Here is a 17,999-nt window from a genome sequence, read left to right as displayed (position 1 = left end):
CCAACAATATAATCCACTACATAAACAAACTCAAAGAAAAAAACACATGATCATTTCATTAGATACTGAAAAAGCATTTGACAAAATTCAGCATTGCTTCATGTTAAAAGTCTTGGAAGATCAGGAATTCAAGGCCCATACCTAAACATAGTAAAATCAATATAACACAAACCCTTTGCCAACATCAAACTAAATAGAGAGAAACTTAAAACAATCTCACTAAAATCAGCGACTAGACAAGGCTGCTTACTCTCTCACTGTCTATTCAATATAGTACTCAAAGTTCTTGCTAGAGCAGGTAGACAACAAAAGGAGGTCAATGTATTACAAATTGGAAAGGAAGAAGTCAAAATATGACTATTTGTAGATGATATAATCATATAGTTAAGTGACCCCAAAAATTCCACCAGAGAACTCCTAAAGCTGATAAACAACTTCAGCAATGTGGCTTGATAAAAAATTAATTCGAACAAATCAGTAGCCTTCCCTTACTCAAAGGATAAACAGGCTGAGATAGAAATTAGAGAAACTGCACCCTTCACAATAGTCATAAATAATATTACATAGCTTGGTGTGACTCTAACCAAGCAAGTAAAATATCTGTATGACAAGAAATTAAAGTCTCTGAAGAAAAAAAATCGAAGATCTCAGAAGATGGAAAGATCTCTCATGCTCATGGATTGGCAGGATTAATATAGTAAATATTATTTACTTGCCGAAAGCAATCTACAGAGTCAATGCAATCCCCATCAAAATTCCAAATCAATTCTTCATAGAGTTAGAAAGAGCAATTTGCAAATTCATTTGGAATTAAAAAAAAAAAAAGACCCAGCATAGCAAAAACTATTCTCAATAATAAAAGAACTTCTGGGGGAATCATCATCCCTGACCTCAAGCTTTATTACAGAGCATTAGTGATAAAGCTGCATGGTACTGGTACAGAGACAGGCAGGAAGATCAATGGAACAGAATTGAAGACCCAGAAATGAACTCATACACCTATGGTCACTTGATCTTTGACAAAGGAGCTAAAACTTTCCAGTGGAAGAAAAGACAGCATTTTTTTTTCGTTCATTGTAATTTATTTATTTTTATTAGATATTTTCTTTATTTACATTTCTTTTTTGTTTTCTTTCTTTCATTCTTTCTTTTTTTGTTGTTTTGTTTTGTTTTGTTTTGTTTTGTTTTGTTTTGTTTTGTTTTGTTTTGTTTTGTTTTGTTTTTGAGACAGGGTTTCTCTGCATAGCCCTGTAGACCAGGCTGGCCTCAAACTCAGAAATCCCCCTGCCTATGCCTCTGGAGTGCTGGGATTAAAGGCATGCACCACCACACCAGCTTTATTTACATTTCAAATGTTACCCCCTTTCCTAGTTTCCCCTTTGAAAATTCCCCTTCCCTCACCCTTGCTCCCCAACCCACCCATCCCCATTCCTGATTGGTGCTGCTTCAACTGGCTGGCAGCATGTAGAAAAATGCAAATTGACCTATTCTTATCTCCTTGTACAAAGCTAAAGTCAAAGTGGATCAAGGTCTCCACATACACCCAGATACACTGAAACTTATAGAGGAGAAAGTGGGGAAGAATCTCGAACATATGGGCACAGGGGAAAAATTCCTGAACAGAACACCAATGGCTTATGCTTTAAGATTAAGAATTGACAAATGGGGCCTCATAAAATGTCAAAGCTTCTGTAAGACAAAGGACATGGTCAAAAGGACAAAAAGGCAACCAACAGATTCCAAAAAGATCTTTACCAATGCTACACCCAATAGAGGGCTAATATTGCAATATATACAAAGAACTCAAGATGTTAGACACCAGAGAACCAAATAACCCTATTAAAATTGGGGTACAGAGCTAAACAAAGAAATTTCAACTGAGGAATATTGAATGGCTAAGAAGCACCTAAAGAAATATTCGACATCCTTAGTCATCGGGGAAATGAAAATCAAAACAACCCTGAGATTCTACCTCATACCATGGCTAAAATAAAAAAGCTCAGGTGAAAGCAGATGCTGGTGAGGATGTGGAGAAAAAGGAACACTCCCCCATTGCTGGTGGGATTGCAAGCTGGTACAACCATTCTGGAAATCAGTTTGGTGGTTCCTCAGAAAATTGGACATAGCATTACCTGAGGACCCAGCTACACCATTCCTGGGCATGTACTCAGAAGATGCTCCAACATGTAATAAGGACACATGTTCCACTATGTTCATAGCAGCCTTATTTATAATAGCCAGGAGCTGTAAAGAATCCAGATGTCCTTCAACAGAGGAATGGATACAGAAAATGTGGTACATTTACACAATGGAGTACTACTCAGCTATTAAAAATGATGAATTCATGAAATTCTTAGGTAAATGGATGGAACTAAAAAATATGCTGAGTGAGGTAACCCAATCACAAAAGAACACACATGGTATGTATTCACTGATAAGTGGATATTAGCCCAGAAGTCTGGAATACCCAAGATACAATTCACAGACCACATGAATCTCAAGAAGATGGAAAACCAAAGTGTGGGTGCTTTGGTCCTTCTTAGAAGGAGAGCAGAATACTCACAGGAGCAAATATGGAGACAAAGTAGAGCAGAGACTGAAGGAAAGGCCATCCAGACACTCTTCCACCTGGGAATTCATCCCATATACAGTTACTAAACCCAGACACTACTGTGGATGTCAAAAAGTGCATGCTCAAAGAACCTGATATGGCTGTCTCTGGAGAGGACCGGCCTGAGCCTTTCAAATACAGAGGCAGATGCTCACAGCCAACCATTGGGCTGAGCTCTGGTTCCCCAATAGAGAAGTTAGAGAAAGGACTGAAGAAATTGAAGGGGTTTGCAACCCCATAGGAAGAACTACAATATCAACCAACCAGACCCCCATTGATCCTAGGGACTAAGCCATTAACCAAGGAGTACACATGGCTCCAGCTGCATATGTAGCAGAGGATGTCCTTGTCATGTGTCAATGGAAGGAGAGGCCCTTGGTCCTATGAAGGATTGATAGATTCCTCAGTGAAGGGGAATCCAGGGCAGAGAGGTGGGAGTTGGTGGGTGGAGGAACACCCTCATAGAAGGAGGGGTAGGGAGGATGGGATAGGGGGTTTCTGGGAGGGTGGGGGAAACCGGGAAATGGGATAACACTTGAAATGTAAATAAGGAAAATATCCAATAAAAAAAGAAAAAAAAAAGATCCCGGGCTTTTGCTAAACACACTAAGTAATTACTCTTGACACATAAGTCTAACTTCATTGATGTGTAGAAGGAATTGAGACTTGTCTTTTTTTTTTTTTTCTAGCCTTACCTTGTTTAGAAGACATAAATATAAATCTGGGTTTTTTTGTTTGTTTGTTTGTTTTTTTGTTTGTTTTGTTTTTTGTTGTTGTTGTTGTTTTTACTTTTTAAACAACAGAAAAAACAAATGATATGGATGGCACCCCTTTGCTTGCTTTGGCAGTCCATGAACTGAAATTGAAATGATACAGAGGAGATTAGCATGGCCCCTGCACAAGAATGACAGGAAAATTCACCAAGTTTTTCATATTTAAAAACCATTTCTTTCAACATCAATGAAGATGAATTAAAAGAAGTTTTAGAAGATGCCACAGAAATCAGATTGGTCAGCCAGGATGGGGAGTCTGAGGGGATTTCTTACTGAATTTAAGACTGAAGCAGATACAGAGGAAAACTTTGAAGAAAAGTGGGAGGCCAGAATTGATGGGTGATCTCTTTCACTCTATTACACTGGAGAGAAGTGATAAAGGCAAGAGAGATCTGAAGAGAATAGCACTTGGAGTGGTGAATCAAAAGCTCTGGTTTTACAAAATATTCTCTTCAGTGCAACAGAAGAAGTTCTTCAGGAAATATACGAATAATCAGCTTTTGTCAAAGTGACCCATAACCTAAATGGCAAATCTAGAGGGTATGCATTTATAGAATTTGCTTCCTTTGAAGATGCTAAAGAAGCTATAAACTCCTGTAATAAAATGGAAATCGGGAGTAATCAGGCTGGAGTTACAAGGAACCAGGGTATTGCCTATTGCAAGAAGTCATCCATCCAATCCCCTGTTTGTCAAGGGTCTGCCAGAGGATACCACCAAAAAGAATCATTTGAGGGCTCTGTACACAGATTAGGAAATTGGTTCTTTCAAAGAGTTTGCCTTTGTAAACTTCAATAGCGAGAAAGATGCCAAAGTTGCCAGTGAGACCTTGGAAGATGGAGAGACTGGTGTGCAGGGAACTACAGAGTTGTCTTGGCCTAGCTACCTTGAGAGGTGGGCATCATAGGTTTTTCAGGTTAGAATCCATGGCTCCTGGGATACAATGCGCCTTCCAGTTCCTGAGAGACTAATGCACTCCCACAGGCAGTGAAGTATCCAGGCCTCTTTGTGTTTCTTTATATGTTCCCTTGGAAGCCAAGGAAGCTTGGAAGCTTGGTAGGACAATTGCTCTTAGACATGAATCTTGTGAACCCTGTACAGCTAGAAAACGTCAGTATATCCTGGCAACCACACCTGTATTGATTCTGGCAATTGCCATTATATTCTGTTTCTGATAAATGTATAAAAAGCCAGATGTGGATCCTTGCACCCACCATTAGACTGAGCACAGGGACCCCAATGGAGGAGTTAGGAAAAGGACTGAAGGTGTTGAGGGGTTTGCAACTCCACAGGAAGAACAACAATATCAACCAACCAGAGGACCTGCTCCTGAGAGCTCCCAGGGACTAACTCACCAACTAAAAAGTACACATTGAGGGACCCATGGCTCCAGCTGCATATATAGCAGAGGATGGCCTTATCTGGCATTAATAACAGGGGAGGATCTTGGTCCTGTGAAGGCTTGATGCCCCCCAGTGTAGGGGAATTCTAGGGTGGTCAGGTGAAAGTTTGTGGATGGATGGGGGAGCACCCTCATAGAAGTGGGAGGTGGATAGGATAGGGGAGTTGTGGAGGGGCAACTGGGGAAGGGGATAATATTTGAAATGTAAATAAAGAAAATATCCACTAAAAAAAGCCAGATTGCTCTTAATAAAATTGTCACAGAACAGACTCAGTTGTACTGTGGCCCCTTTATCCTGCCCTGATTTAATTCCTAACAACCATAGCAGGTAACCTTGGTCTCCTAAGAAAGTGCAGGGACTTACACTGATAGAAACATTGTTACCTTGGACTGAGACAAGCCTAAGAGTAAAAGTGACTTTGGTGGTCTTGTTGGAGGCAAGAGAGTTTTAGGAGCCGAGGCAGTGGGCAGAGAGAATGAGGCTTGGTAGATGAGAAAGATTCTTAAGTGGTAGAGGAGGAGAGGCGACTTTTAACCACAGGAAAGAAAATAGTTTGAGTAGCTTCTTCCATCCCAGTCTTTCACTTTTCGTTTGAAAGAAAGGACTGTGAGGTTTTTACTCTGCTACCTGTTCAATGACAGCTGTGTGAAGTCATTCCAACACAGTATCAAGCTGTGTGGTCTATGTTCAATCCAGATAGATAACATTTCAAAAGAGATACCCGGTTGGTTTTGACCAGTTATTCATATAAGCTTTTATAGATCAATGATAGAACTAATCTTTATCTGTACATTTTGAAATTATGCTGATTCATTCCATATACAAAACTGTTTTCCTTTACAAATATATATTTTTTAATTTTCCATTTGCAATGGAGGGCTGTAAAGAAATGTTTTGTGTGCTTTGTGTGTGTGTGTGTGTGTGTGTGTGTGTGTGTTTGTGTGTGTTGACTTTGGGACAAATTAAATGTCCTAAACTCTGTTGAAAAAGGAATGATACTCTTAAACTCTTAACTAATCTGTTTGCTGATAACAAGTGAACCCAGTGTCTGTTCTGGGTTAAGTTCCTTTGGTGATGTGAAGAGGAGAAGGATGCTTTTTGATTATTATGATGTCTACACAATCAGTTATTGGTTCCCTGCTTGAACACAAAGCATGTTTCCATGTGCACCACCCGCAAAGCTTGAGCCTATAGAGGCCAGAAAGAGCATCAAGTCCCCTGTAAATTGAGTTACAGATGGTTATGAGACATCATGTACATGTGGGATCAATCTCAAATCTACAAGCAGAGCTTATGTTTTTAACCCCCAAGCCATCTTTCTAGTCCACAAAAAGCAATCTTAAAAAGAGTCAAATGTGAATTTGTCCTAGGAAAACTCAATTGGGTGACCGCCACCTGATTCCCATTACCTCCAACTTACAGGTGAAATGAAGACCCAGATTTATGATAATAGAGGAAATAAGAGACACTGGTATCAAGAGCGACTCTCCCTGACAGTGATAAAGAGGACAACAGCTAAAGAAAGCATAAAGAACACATTAAATTACACTAACCAAATAGTTTTTAATGTATTTTCTGATGTTTTCTATATTACATTTCAGTTGAACAATCAGATAACTAAGTAACTTTGATATTTTATTTCAAACGTATAATAGCAGCAACTGTGTAAAAACAAGTACGATTGTTACTTGCCTTTCAGCTTTTGTCACATGCATGGAGATGTCACATGCATACATTTGTTGTACCCAGGACATGTTTTTATTTCTAAACTTTTAATTTTTTGGTTCACAAGTCTGATATAGAATACTGTTTTTCATAATATGTTTCATATGTAAAATATGTTTCATATGTAAATTAAAAATCTGTAAAGGGTTGGAGAGATTGCTCAGTAGGTAAAAGCACTTGTTCTTGCAAAGGACCCAAGTTCAATTCCCAGCACTGACAGAGTGGCTCAAAACCACCTAAAACTCCATTACCAGGCGGATTCAACAGTCACATGTGGTGCACATAGATGCATGCCAGCAAAACATTCATACATAAAATAAAATAAGGCTTAAAAATTTCCTAGAACGTATTTTGGATATCTTGTGATTTAAGGTTCTGGTAGCTTCAGTTTGAATTAAATGTTTTATTTTGATAAGCCCCAAATTACTTAGCACCAGACTGCACAGGAAGGGAATCACAGCAATTTATTGTTGGCTTATATATTGGATTACAATCTCCAGAGGACAATATATTCATTACTGAATCTTTGGAAGCTAGTAGGTATTTTTCAATCAACTAATTATTGTTTGTTATTTTCATTTTGCTTTTTTAATGATTTATACTTAAAAAATAAACAATGAAACTAGAGATAAGTGCTGAATCATAAAGCAACTAGACATGCATATGACTGAAGAAATGATTGCAAAATAAATTAGAGTAATTCAAAGGCAATTTAAATTATGTAGCTAGCAGCTATATGAATGAGTAAACATTTACATACACTTTAAGTATTGAAATAAAATTACAATTAAAAGAGAGATCAAATTAATTCTGTTTTATCCCTGGAAGCCCTATTCTGTTCTCAATAAATATTCTTTGTTCCTTCTCCTTTTCTACTACACCTTTAATGGTCATTGTCTTAGTTAGGGTTTTACTGCTGTGAACAGACACCATGACCAAGGCAAGTCTTATAAAAAAAAAAAGAAAAAAACCATTTAATTGGGGCTGGCTTACAGGTTCAGGTTCAGTCCATTATCATCAAGGTGGGAGCATGGCCGTATCGAGGCAGGCATGACGCAGGAGGAGCTGAGAGTTCTATGTCTTCATCCAAAGGCTGCTAGTGGAAGACTGACTTCCAGGCAACTAGGGTGAGGATCTTATGCCCACACCCACAGTGACACACCCATTCCAACCAGGTCACACCTAGTCCAACAAGGCCACACCTCCAGATGGTGCCACTCCCTGGTCCAAGGATATACAAACCATCACAGTCATCTTTCATTCTATGGTATGGAATGAGATGAAGTACCACATTCCCTGAGTGATCTAAGAGAGAGGCACACACCCAGGTCGTTTCATAGTAGCTTCATGATTGAAACATGACTGGCCAGATTCAGAAATAATCAAGGCTCGCTGGGGGCTCAGAGAGACTGAAGCAACAATCAGAGAGCTGGTGTGAGTCTGACCTGGGTCCTCTGCACATATGTTATGGTTGTATAGCTTGGTGTTCTTGTGGAACTCCTACAGGTGGGTGCAGGTCCTGTCTCTTACTCCGTTGCCTGCTTTTGGGACCCTTTTCCTCCTAATGGGTTGCCTCATCTGACCTCAGTATGAGGGTATATGCCTATTGAATCTTGATATGCCATGTTTGCTTACTGGGAGGCCTGCTATTTTCTGAAGGTAAACAGAGGGGGAGTGGATCTGAGGGAGAAAGGAAGTGAGGGAGAGAGTAGCTGGGAGAAGAAACTGTGGTATGGGTATAATATATGAAAGAGAAACAAACAAACAAACAACAACAACATGTGTAATCTGTAGCTATGTGTAATTTGTCCTGTTCTCTCACCATGAAATCCAATTGTATAGTTAATGTGTTCCATCTTCTAGAACACTTGCTTTCTCTACTTGGCTTGTTCCTACAGCCTTACTAACATGCCTTCTTTAATATGGCTTAAGTCAATTTTTATGACATATAAAATTAGGGAGGTCTGTATAATGCAAAAATACAGCCCAAAGGACTGAAAATTCACAATGTGATGCAAGTTCTAAGGTAGTACTCCACAAGGACCAACAATCCTCCCTCCAACCTTTTCCATATTATTATTCTTGATTATTTTTAAATTCATTGCTTGCTTACTTGTTATATAGTCCCTTTCCCCTCAGACTTCCCCCTTTCCTGGGCCTCAAGTCTCTCAAGGATTAAGCATGTCTTCTTCTACTGAGGCCTCTCCAGAGAGACCTCTGCTATATTTGTGCCAGTGGCCTCTGGCCAGCCTGTGTATGCTCCTAGTTGGTGGCTCTGTCTCTGGGAGCTCCCTGGGGTCTGAGTTAATTAAGACTGCTGGTGTTCCTATGGTGTCGCTCCCGCCTTCAGTGTCACTAATCAACCATAGGGGTTCTCGAATTCAGTTCAATGGTTGGGTGTCTGCTTCTGTCTCAGCCATCTGCTGGTAAGGCCTCTCAGAGGACAGCCATGCCAGGCTCCTGTCTGTAAGCACATCATAGCATAGTAGTGTCAGGCCATGGTGTCTTCCCATGAAGTGGATCCCAAGTTGGGCCAGTCATTGAATTGCCTTTCCTTCAGTCTTCTCCATTTTTGTCCCTGCAGTTCTTTAAGACAGGAACAATTCTGGCTCAGTAATTTTGACTGGGTGTTAGTGACCCTGTTCCGTACTTGAGGAACAGGGTTACTACTGGAAGTGGGGTCTTATTAAAAGTTCCCTCTCCCCAATATTTTGACTAAGATCATCCCATTAGAGACTCTCACCTCCCAGGTCTCTAGTACTTTCTAGAGGGTCTCCCCTCTAAGTAGTTCTAAGTAGTACTCCACAAGGACCAACAATCCTCCCTCCAACCATTTCCATATTATTATCCTTGATTATTTTTAAATTCATTGCTTGAATTTAAATTCAAGCAATTCACTCTATCCACCCACAAGCTACAGCCTGTGTGCCCCTAACTCCAGGTGGTGAAAGAGTTTCTTTCAAAAGGAGAAGCCTGAGAGGGTCGAACCTGCAGTGTGTTCTTCTCAAACAGGACCACATAAGGAAATGCTCTCAGCTCACCCAGGCAGACACTCATACCCTGATGTTGAGTTGGTAAAGAGGATCTAGAATTTTTTTTAAGTTCGTCTCAGAATTATCAATCATGCACATGATTTGGGGTTTGCCAAGATGTAGAATAAAAGTTTCCAATATTTTTACCAGAGCTCCAGAGAAAAGCAAATACATCCAGTCATTGAGGAGCAGGTTTAAATTCCCCAATGGAAAGCCCATAGGAGTTACCTCTGAAGCTATGAACATGAAATAGAGTATTGAGATGTTAGAGGATATTGGATATGTTAGAATGTATGATGTTTACTAAGGAGAGCTACATTACTATGTGGAAACAGTTCAAGAGATGTGCTTCTACATGACAATATCATGGGGTGTGGGTTCTCAGGTACACTTGACCTTAGATAATCCTGTCCTGGGTCCCACATTCCAGACATGAAGCTGTGAGGTATGATCCTTGCTCTATCAAGTCTCATTACTGCTTTCTTTGGTCTGAGCTAGCCTGTCTATCTTCTTGTTTCTCCTTCCTGGAATGGAAGTGTTTACCCCATGACATTGCACACTGAGAATGGGTAACCTGTATTGACTTTACCTAAATCTCAAGAGGCTTTGATAGTTTGAGTAGTATAAGGCTATGGATACTCTTCAGTTTTGACTATATACATTCTTATTATGAGATGATCATGAGCCTGTGGTATCCAAGTGGGGGAATGTTATGTTTTGAATAGGTTGGGACACATGATCTCTAGCTAGTGACACTAACTTCAGAGATATTTGAGAAGACTGGATGTAAAGACTGGCTAGTACAGATATTTGAAGGTTGTAGATCAGGCTCATTTTGTTTTCTACACTGGGCTTCATTAGCTCACAGGATTTGAGGCGTTCAGGCCCAAAGTTTCTGCCACCATACACTCTTTTATGCCCACATTAACATGATGGAATCAATCAAACTGGCCCTGCCAGCATGGACTCCCACCTTTCTAGCAATGATGGACTGTAGCTGTAAAGCCACAGGACATAATAAATACTTCCTTGTCTAAGTTGCTTCCAGCAGGTATGTTGTGACAATAATAAGAAATATAACCAGTGTATGTATCTCTCCTCCTATCTATCTATAACTTATTATTGTGGAATTTTTCTACTTTGCATGGGAGATTTTCATCCTATTAAGTTTACAAAATGCAAAGTGTAAAGCAAATGACAGTGCCACAGTCCTCCTCCATAAATTTGCCAAGGAAAATTTATCTTACTTTGTTTTGTTTAAAATTCAACAGTCTATAGTACTTTTAACAAAAGGAATAAGCTATGTACAACTTCACAACTGTGACCATCCATGCTTAAAAAGGTAAAATCCTTCATTATAAAAAGCATTGTGTTCAATTAAGTGGATGATTACTTTGAAGTCTAATGAATATAATCTAGAAACTGGCTTTTGTCTCTATGACACAGAATTAAGAAAAACAAAGTTAAACTGAATCTGAAGAACATCAGAATGAGAATGGAGTGTTTGGAACAAAATCCAGAGTCTACTTCTATAGTCTCATGTAAAACTCAGACAATGTATTTATCTTTGCAGGGCCTGAAATTCTGATGTTCTGCCAAATGAAGTCAACCTATCTCAGTTGTGTTTGACAGTTGTGGCTGTTAGAATAGACGAAATTATACCTAGAGAAGTACTGTATTCAGAGAGCTGTTGCTGCAAAAGTTGTTTACTTGAATAAAGACACTTCTGGGTGATATTGCTGCTGCCCAGGAATGCTCAACCCACATTCAAAAACTGAAAAATGAAACCTAGTAGATTCCCATCAAGAAAGTGCCTGGTCTCACAATTCTAGTCTTTAGATATATAAGAGTACATCTGTGGCATTAATCCATTAAATTCATGAGAATTTCTTATAGCAGCAATTGGAAGTTATATTTTTAAAAAACCCACCCTTAATTCTATGGCAGAGACTCATTTTCTTAGCTCTTAATATGTATCATGATTCTTTTCATGACAAAATAAGATTATCCAAAGCTATGGCTTCTCTAATGAAATTGGTCAAATTCTAAATATATTTTTCAAAAAGTCTCAAAATCCATGTTAAACATTTGACAGCCTCCATTAAAGGTCTTATATTATAAAGGATAACATAAAGTCTCTTTGAGGATACATTGTCATTAAAAATTCTAGAATAGTATATATAGCTGATCCAGTTCTATGCATTATTAGCATAAACATTATATTCGTGGTCATTTTAAAATTTAAGTAGATTTTCATACTTTTGTCTCTTTCAATGATATTTATTTTTATGGGTTTCTCTGAAGATTGAATATACACCTTGTGCTATATTTACTCAAGAATTTTTATCATTGAAATACGTATTTCTAGGTAAAGCAGATATGTCTGGCATGGCCTTGGTAGGGGTAAAATGATATGGTTCCCACACCTCTGGAACAAAGCCACCAGGTGTGGGCTTCCAGCAATGTTAATGGCTGCTGTGGGTATAAAGCTTATTTGTATAATAATATACATATTTTATGTTCTTCCTTAAAGGAATTCTTCCCTGTTAACATTAATGACTTCATGATAATCGGAGACAACATGAATGTGGGAGTTGATGGTGTGGTTAATGTCTTAGCAAAATGGCAAAACCTGGGATTTTCAGTACAGCCACAAAGGCTGTGAGAAAGAACTCTGAAAACATAAGTTCAAAACTGTATAATTGCTCAACTATGCAATATATAAGGATGCAATATGTATGAATAATATGAAAGACAAATCTAAAAGAACAAAAGCAATTGTACTATGAGCCAATTTGTCAGAAAGATATTAAGGAAGGAGATAATGAGTTTTAGGGAGTGATGATTGCAGGATATACCACTCAGCTAAATTTTAGATTCCTGAGCTAAAAGTTAGCCTGGGATCAGATGGAATTTATTTAGGTTCAGGCCCTTGAATGGTAGAAATGAGTCCTATCCTGTTAGCTTATCATTTGTGCTTAACAATGGGAGACTGAGTTCTGAATTCTTTTGCAATGTTAAAAAATAAGAAAAACACCTATAGGGTTGCAGACCCCTTTCCAGTACCTCCTGGAGCTCGTGTCTCTAGCTGCATATGTATCAGAAGATGGTCTAGTTGGCCATCATTGGAAAGAGAGGCCCATTGGTCTTGCAAACTTTATATGCCTCAGTACAGGGGAATGCCAGGGCCAAGAAGTAGGAGTGGGTGAGTGGGTGAGTGGGGGGGGGGGGATATGGGGGACTTCTGGGATAGCATTGGAAATGTAAATGAAGAAAATACCTAATAAATTTAAAAAAAAAGAAAAGAAAAACAAATGTGTGCTTGCTGTCTCCTAAGAATCAATGGGTAGGGTCATAGGATGCTGATTCATAGGATAATCAAAAGGGATCCTGGAGTAAATTACTAGATTGATATGTAAAATAAAAGACTGTGTTTATAGTCTGCAAGAGAGGAGTTATTCAGACAACATTTTAGAACAGCAAGAGAGTACTGCTTAGAGAACTTTGAGCAATATATATATATATATATATATATATATATATATCAGAGAGAGATGGGGAGAGAGAGAGAGGGAGGGAGAGGGAGGGAGAGAGAGAGAGAGGGAGGGAGAGAGAGAGAGAGGGAGAGAGAAAGAGAGAGAGAGCGAGCGAGCTCTGGAGAAAGCAGAAGAGAGAGAGAAAACAATCTGGAAAGCTGTGTCAAGCAGAACATATGTTGTCAGCTTGGACTCATGATTTGGCTTTCAGTCGTTTGTTTTGCTGCTTTCAAACACCCCTTCTTTCAGAACCCCTCTTCAACCTGAGGCTGGTCCTTAGCAGTTTATGTATGTTTTAATAAACAAATGAAAACTAAAAGAGGCAATGAAATAGCACTCCACACAATTCTTGTCTAATCTTAAGCAGTGAAAGAATGTGGAAAAGTATGGAAGGATAGTCTCAGGAAATTGAAATTGACCAATGAGGAGAAATGCTTTTTCAGAGTTGGACACAGAAGTAGTATAGAGTCTTTGTTATTGGAGGAGGGCATTGAGAAGCAGAAACTGTGAGAAATGATAGGTCAAAACTACTTTTGGAAGCAAGATAATTACTCCAAAGAGATCAGAGCATAATCCGGGCAGCACAGTATGGGAAACTCTTTCAAATAGTGATTCTGAGATTAGTGACCTCACAAAACCTGTTACTTTGTTTAAGTGTCTTAATTTGGTTCCTGTGAATCATGACCAGCAATGAGATGAATATTCTAAAGTCAATGACAACATCTCTTTGTTTCTATAAATTCCTCATATGTATCATCATTAAGATTAGTAACAGTAAAAGTTTGATATTATTTGGTTCAGTTTGCTCTTCCAAGTGAGGGACCCTCGGGGCTTTTCCAGGCCCATACCCTCCTTACAGCTTCCCCCTCTCGCCTGGGGTCAAGGCTAGGCCAAATTCCATCCTCCACCCACAAGATCATTCTTGGTAAAATATTCTCAGAAAGTACTGATTGATAGTCACCCAACCCTCTGGAAAATTCCAGGTAGAGTTCAAATGCGTGTCATACTTGCTAGCCAATAGATTTAAAGGTCAATATGCTTAGCCAGTAAGTTTAAACATAACCTTGCTGATGTAACCTATACCCCTAAAAAGTATAAAAACTGCTTGTAATAGCCATTTGGGGTCACCTTCTTAGTAATTCGCCTCAAGGGACTAATTGGAGGTTGACTCCAACACATCAGAAAATAAACCGCTTGCTTTTGCATCAATCTGCATCTTGGTGTCTCACTCAGGGGATGGGAGTGCGATCTGGAAGTAAGCATCAGTGAGTGAGAGTTGGGGCCTACCACAAGCACAGTTTCCCTCTTCACTGACAGTCCTGAATGCTCTACTTGCCCTGGTGTGGAGCTTCAGACCAGTTTTCAGCAGATAACTTCATGAAGATATAGTTCAGGCATGGGATCAGTTCTGGGATTCTAAGGCTGAGGGGCTCATAATATTTCATAGCATTTCTATAGAAAAGAGTATTACAGTAAAATGTGCATCAATTGTAATATATCCTCATATTTATTGTGATAAAATCTGAAGGAAAAAGTTATATTAGAATTTCTATCTTCTCAGGTAAGTGTATAGAAATCCAGGCAAATGGTTATGTCTTCTTTTTCTTAAATTTCCTGTGCATGTGTGTGTGTGTGTGTGTGTGTGTGTGTGTGTGTGTGTGTGTGTGTGTAGGTCACAGAACAATTTGTAGAAGCTGTTTTTCTCCTTTCTCTCCTTTTACCATATGGGCTCTGAGGGTTGATCTCAGGTCCTTAGCCTTTGTGGCACTGCTTTATAGCCTGCTGACTAAGCGTTTTATTTTTTCAGAATTAATACTATTCAATCTACTGAAGACACCAGTCTGGATTATACTTCCTGGTCTTTTCCAGTTGCAAGGAACAACTCCTAGCTTCTGAAGAATGGCTCCTAGGACTTAGATACTCTCTGAGCTCTGCCTGTTAGTAAGAAACTCCCCTCCAACCCCCCCACCCCCGCTGCTTCTCTCTGACTGGGCCCCACTTTACTAATTTTGGTCCATTAAGAAAATCTGGGCTTGCATATGTATCAAAAGATGGCCTAGTCGGCCATCACTGGAAAGAGGCCCATTGGTCAGGCAAACTTTATATGCCCCAGTACAGGGGAACGCCAGGGCCAAAAAATGGGAATGGGTGGGTAGGGGAGTGGGGGGGGGGGTGTGGGGGACTTTTGGGATAGCATTGGAAATGTAATTGAGGAAAATACGTAATAAAAAAATTATCCTCTCAAAAAATATATAAAGTATTAAAATTCAAAAAAAAGAAAAAAAAAAACCGAAAATCTGGACTTATCTTCCTGTTTTAGTCAGTTTACTTTTTATTTAAATTCTCTTTTTCTATGAAGCATAGAAAATTCAAAATATACTGCCCACTTAAAATATTAATATGAAGAACTCATGCAGCCAGAAGCAAAGCGCATTTCTTTAAAAGAGTTTTTACTACATTTCTAATAAAGCATTTTTCACATATTTGGAATGCCAGGTCATCCTTTGCAGTGAAACGCATGATTTAAAAATATTGATATTTAAAACAGAATGAACCAAGCAATTTCAAAAGTTGGAAAAACAATCCAAATGTATTCTTTTGTTTTCCAAAGATGTTGGTAATAAAGAATTCCATTTATTTATATACATCAACATGAGGAACTCAACTCATTAAAAGTAACATAAGAGAACACATACTATAGTAAAGAATAGAGGATGGAGTGAAATGGGCATATTAACTTCATCAGTTCAAGAAATTGAAGTATAACATAAATATGAGAAATACCCGCAAAAGAGGAACAGATTAGAAATAAAAGAATTCTAAATTCTTTCTATATTCCTAATGAGATATTCTATATCTATATCCTATATTCTATCTATATTCCTTTTTTTTATAGTAGTGAACATCTTTAATCTCAACACTCAGGAGGCAGAGGCAGGTGAATCCCTAAGTTGGAGACCAAACTGGTCTACACAGAGAGTTCCAGGATGACCAGGGCTACACAGAGAGATATTGTCAAATACAAACAAACAAAACAAACAAAACAAAAAACCAAACAGAAATAATCACTCCTATGTGTCTATCTATATTCTTTATCAGAAAGCCAGTAAGGCTATTCTAGCTTCACTTTGAGTTATTAGAACAGAGGCATTAAAAAAGTGCTTTGCTTACTGGTAAAGGGTGAATTCATTAAGAATATGTTTTCATGTACACACAGAACATAAACATACACATACTCATTCATATACCTAATCATGATATGTAATATATGTGTCTAATATCAGTTAGGAGATGTCAAAACAAGAGAAACTACTAGTATAAGACAAAATAAAGATTGATGCTTTTTTTCCATGAAGCATTTTCCAAGAAGTTTTCAAAGATCCTAGTCAATGAAATCCTTAGGAAATGGAAAGGGAATTGGTAGTGACCATTTAAATCCTAATTGTTTAACTCTGTTTTTTTTTTTTTCTTCTCTCTCTAAGATTGTTCATTCTTAGCAATGGGTAGGCCAATGAAAGCATCCAGTGGAATTGATTTATCTTCAATCCTATGCTATCTAAGTGCTCTGGCTAGATGAGCCAATATAGCAGGGCCTGGAGAAAGATTATAGTTTTTCAGATTGAGAAACCACAAACCAGAAAGTGGGATTCTACTTCTTAGCCAAAATTTGAACTTCCAGCGATTCAGATTCATTATAAAGGATTTATTTAGTTGTAAAAATTAGTTAGCTGTATTTCCTCTGATACAGTAGAATATCAGATATAAATTATGTCATATTTTTCAAATATGTGTGGTAAACTATTTCTGAAAAATTGCTGAAAATATAACAGTGTGTATATTTGACGAAAATCTTGAGTGATATACAATTTAGGTACTATGAAAATAATAACACATACATAACAATTTAAAAAAAAAGGAACTCAAACACAGAGGCTAGTATACTGGCTATAATGTTTTATAAGAATTGTTACATTTCAAAAGGTTTTAGAGTACATAACAGAAAGAATATATTCATGTTATTTAATTTGGAAAATGTTTATGTAAAATAGGCAATGCCATGTGGCAGTAGCTGCCACTTCCCTTATAATGTATGTGCTCATGCAGCCAACATTTGATTGATCTCTGTATAGCACTTCCTGACCTGGATCTCTTGAATTCATTAGAAAGCACAAACAATCTAGATTCCTATTTTTTTTTAATTGGATTTAACATTATCCTTTAGCATATTCAATTAATGCATTTCAGGAAAAATCGATAACAACTTACATCACTGTGTCACACTTGATAAGTGTATTATCTGGGAAAAAACATGGTGAACAGGGCCTAGCTACTTCTTTGTACATACACATACTACACACACACACACACACACACACACACACACACACACACACCACACTCACAAGCACATACCACACACACACACACCACACTCACAAGCACATATCACACACACACACACACACACACACACACACACACACACATGCACACATATCACACACACACACACACATGCACGCACACACACAGACACCACATGTGTGTGTGTGTGTGTGTGTGTGTGTGTGTATGTGTGTGTGTGTGAGAGAGAGAGAGAGGGGGGTGAATTGATGAAAAAGTTTAGCTTTATTATCTTTTCTTCTTTTCTCTTACTTTTTTTTTTTTTTAAATATTTCAGATCAGTTCACCAACCTCAGTAGTTACTTTCAAGTCACCCATCACCAACTGTGCATTTAATGAAAGTCTATTTTCTGTGTGTTTGGGATGAAATGTAAACATGTCAAATATTTATTTATGAGGTAGTCACAGCCTAGCTGATAATTTCAGGGCAGTGTTCCAAGGTTGAATTTACTACAGAATATCAACTAAGCACAATAGACATCTTTGAATGCAATAGAAACTTAAAAAAAAAAGTCAA

The 17,999-nt window shown here is 38.3% G+C and overlaps 1 protein-coding gene, 1 non-coding gene and 1 pseudogene across 3 annotated transcripts in view; 2 read left to right on the top strand and 1 right to left on the bottom strand.

The window, feature by feature from the left end:
• The window catches only part of Luzp2 (leucine zipper protein 2), a 433,644-nt gene that overhangs the window by 21,406 nt on the left and 394,239 nt on the right, over window positions 1–17,999 (bottom strand). The window lies entirely within an intron of this gene.
• LOC115486569 lies at window positions 3,446–3,550 on the top strand. Its single transcript, XR_003946919.1, has one exon. It is a non-coding gene; the product is annotated as a U6 spliceosomal RNA (small nuclear RNA).
• Gm17838 (predicted gene, 17838) lies at window positions 3,541–4,235 on the top strand (annotated as a pseudogene).

The sequence above is a fragment of the Mus musculus genome, chromosome 7, assembly GCF_000001635.26.
Source record: "Mus musculus strain C57BL/6J chromosome 7, GRCm38.p6 C57BL/6J".
NCBI classification, from domain to species: Eukaryota; Metazoa; Chordata; class Mammalia; order Rodentia; family Muridae; genus Mus; species Mus musculus.
Note: the sequence above shows the minus strand (reverse complement) of the source record. Positions and strands in the feature narration are given on the sequence as shown.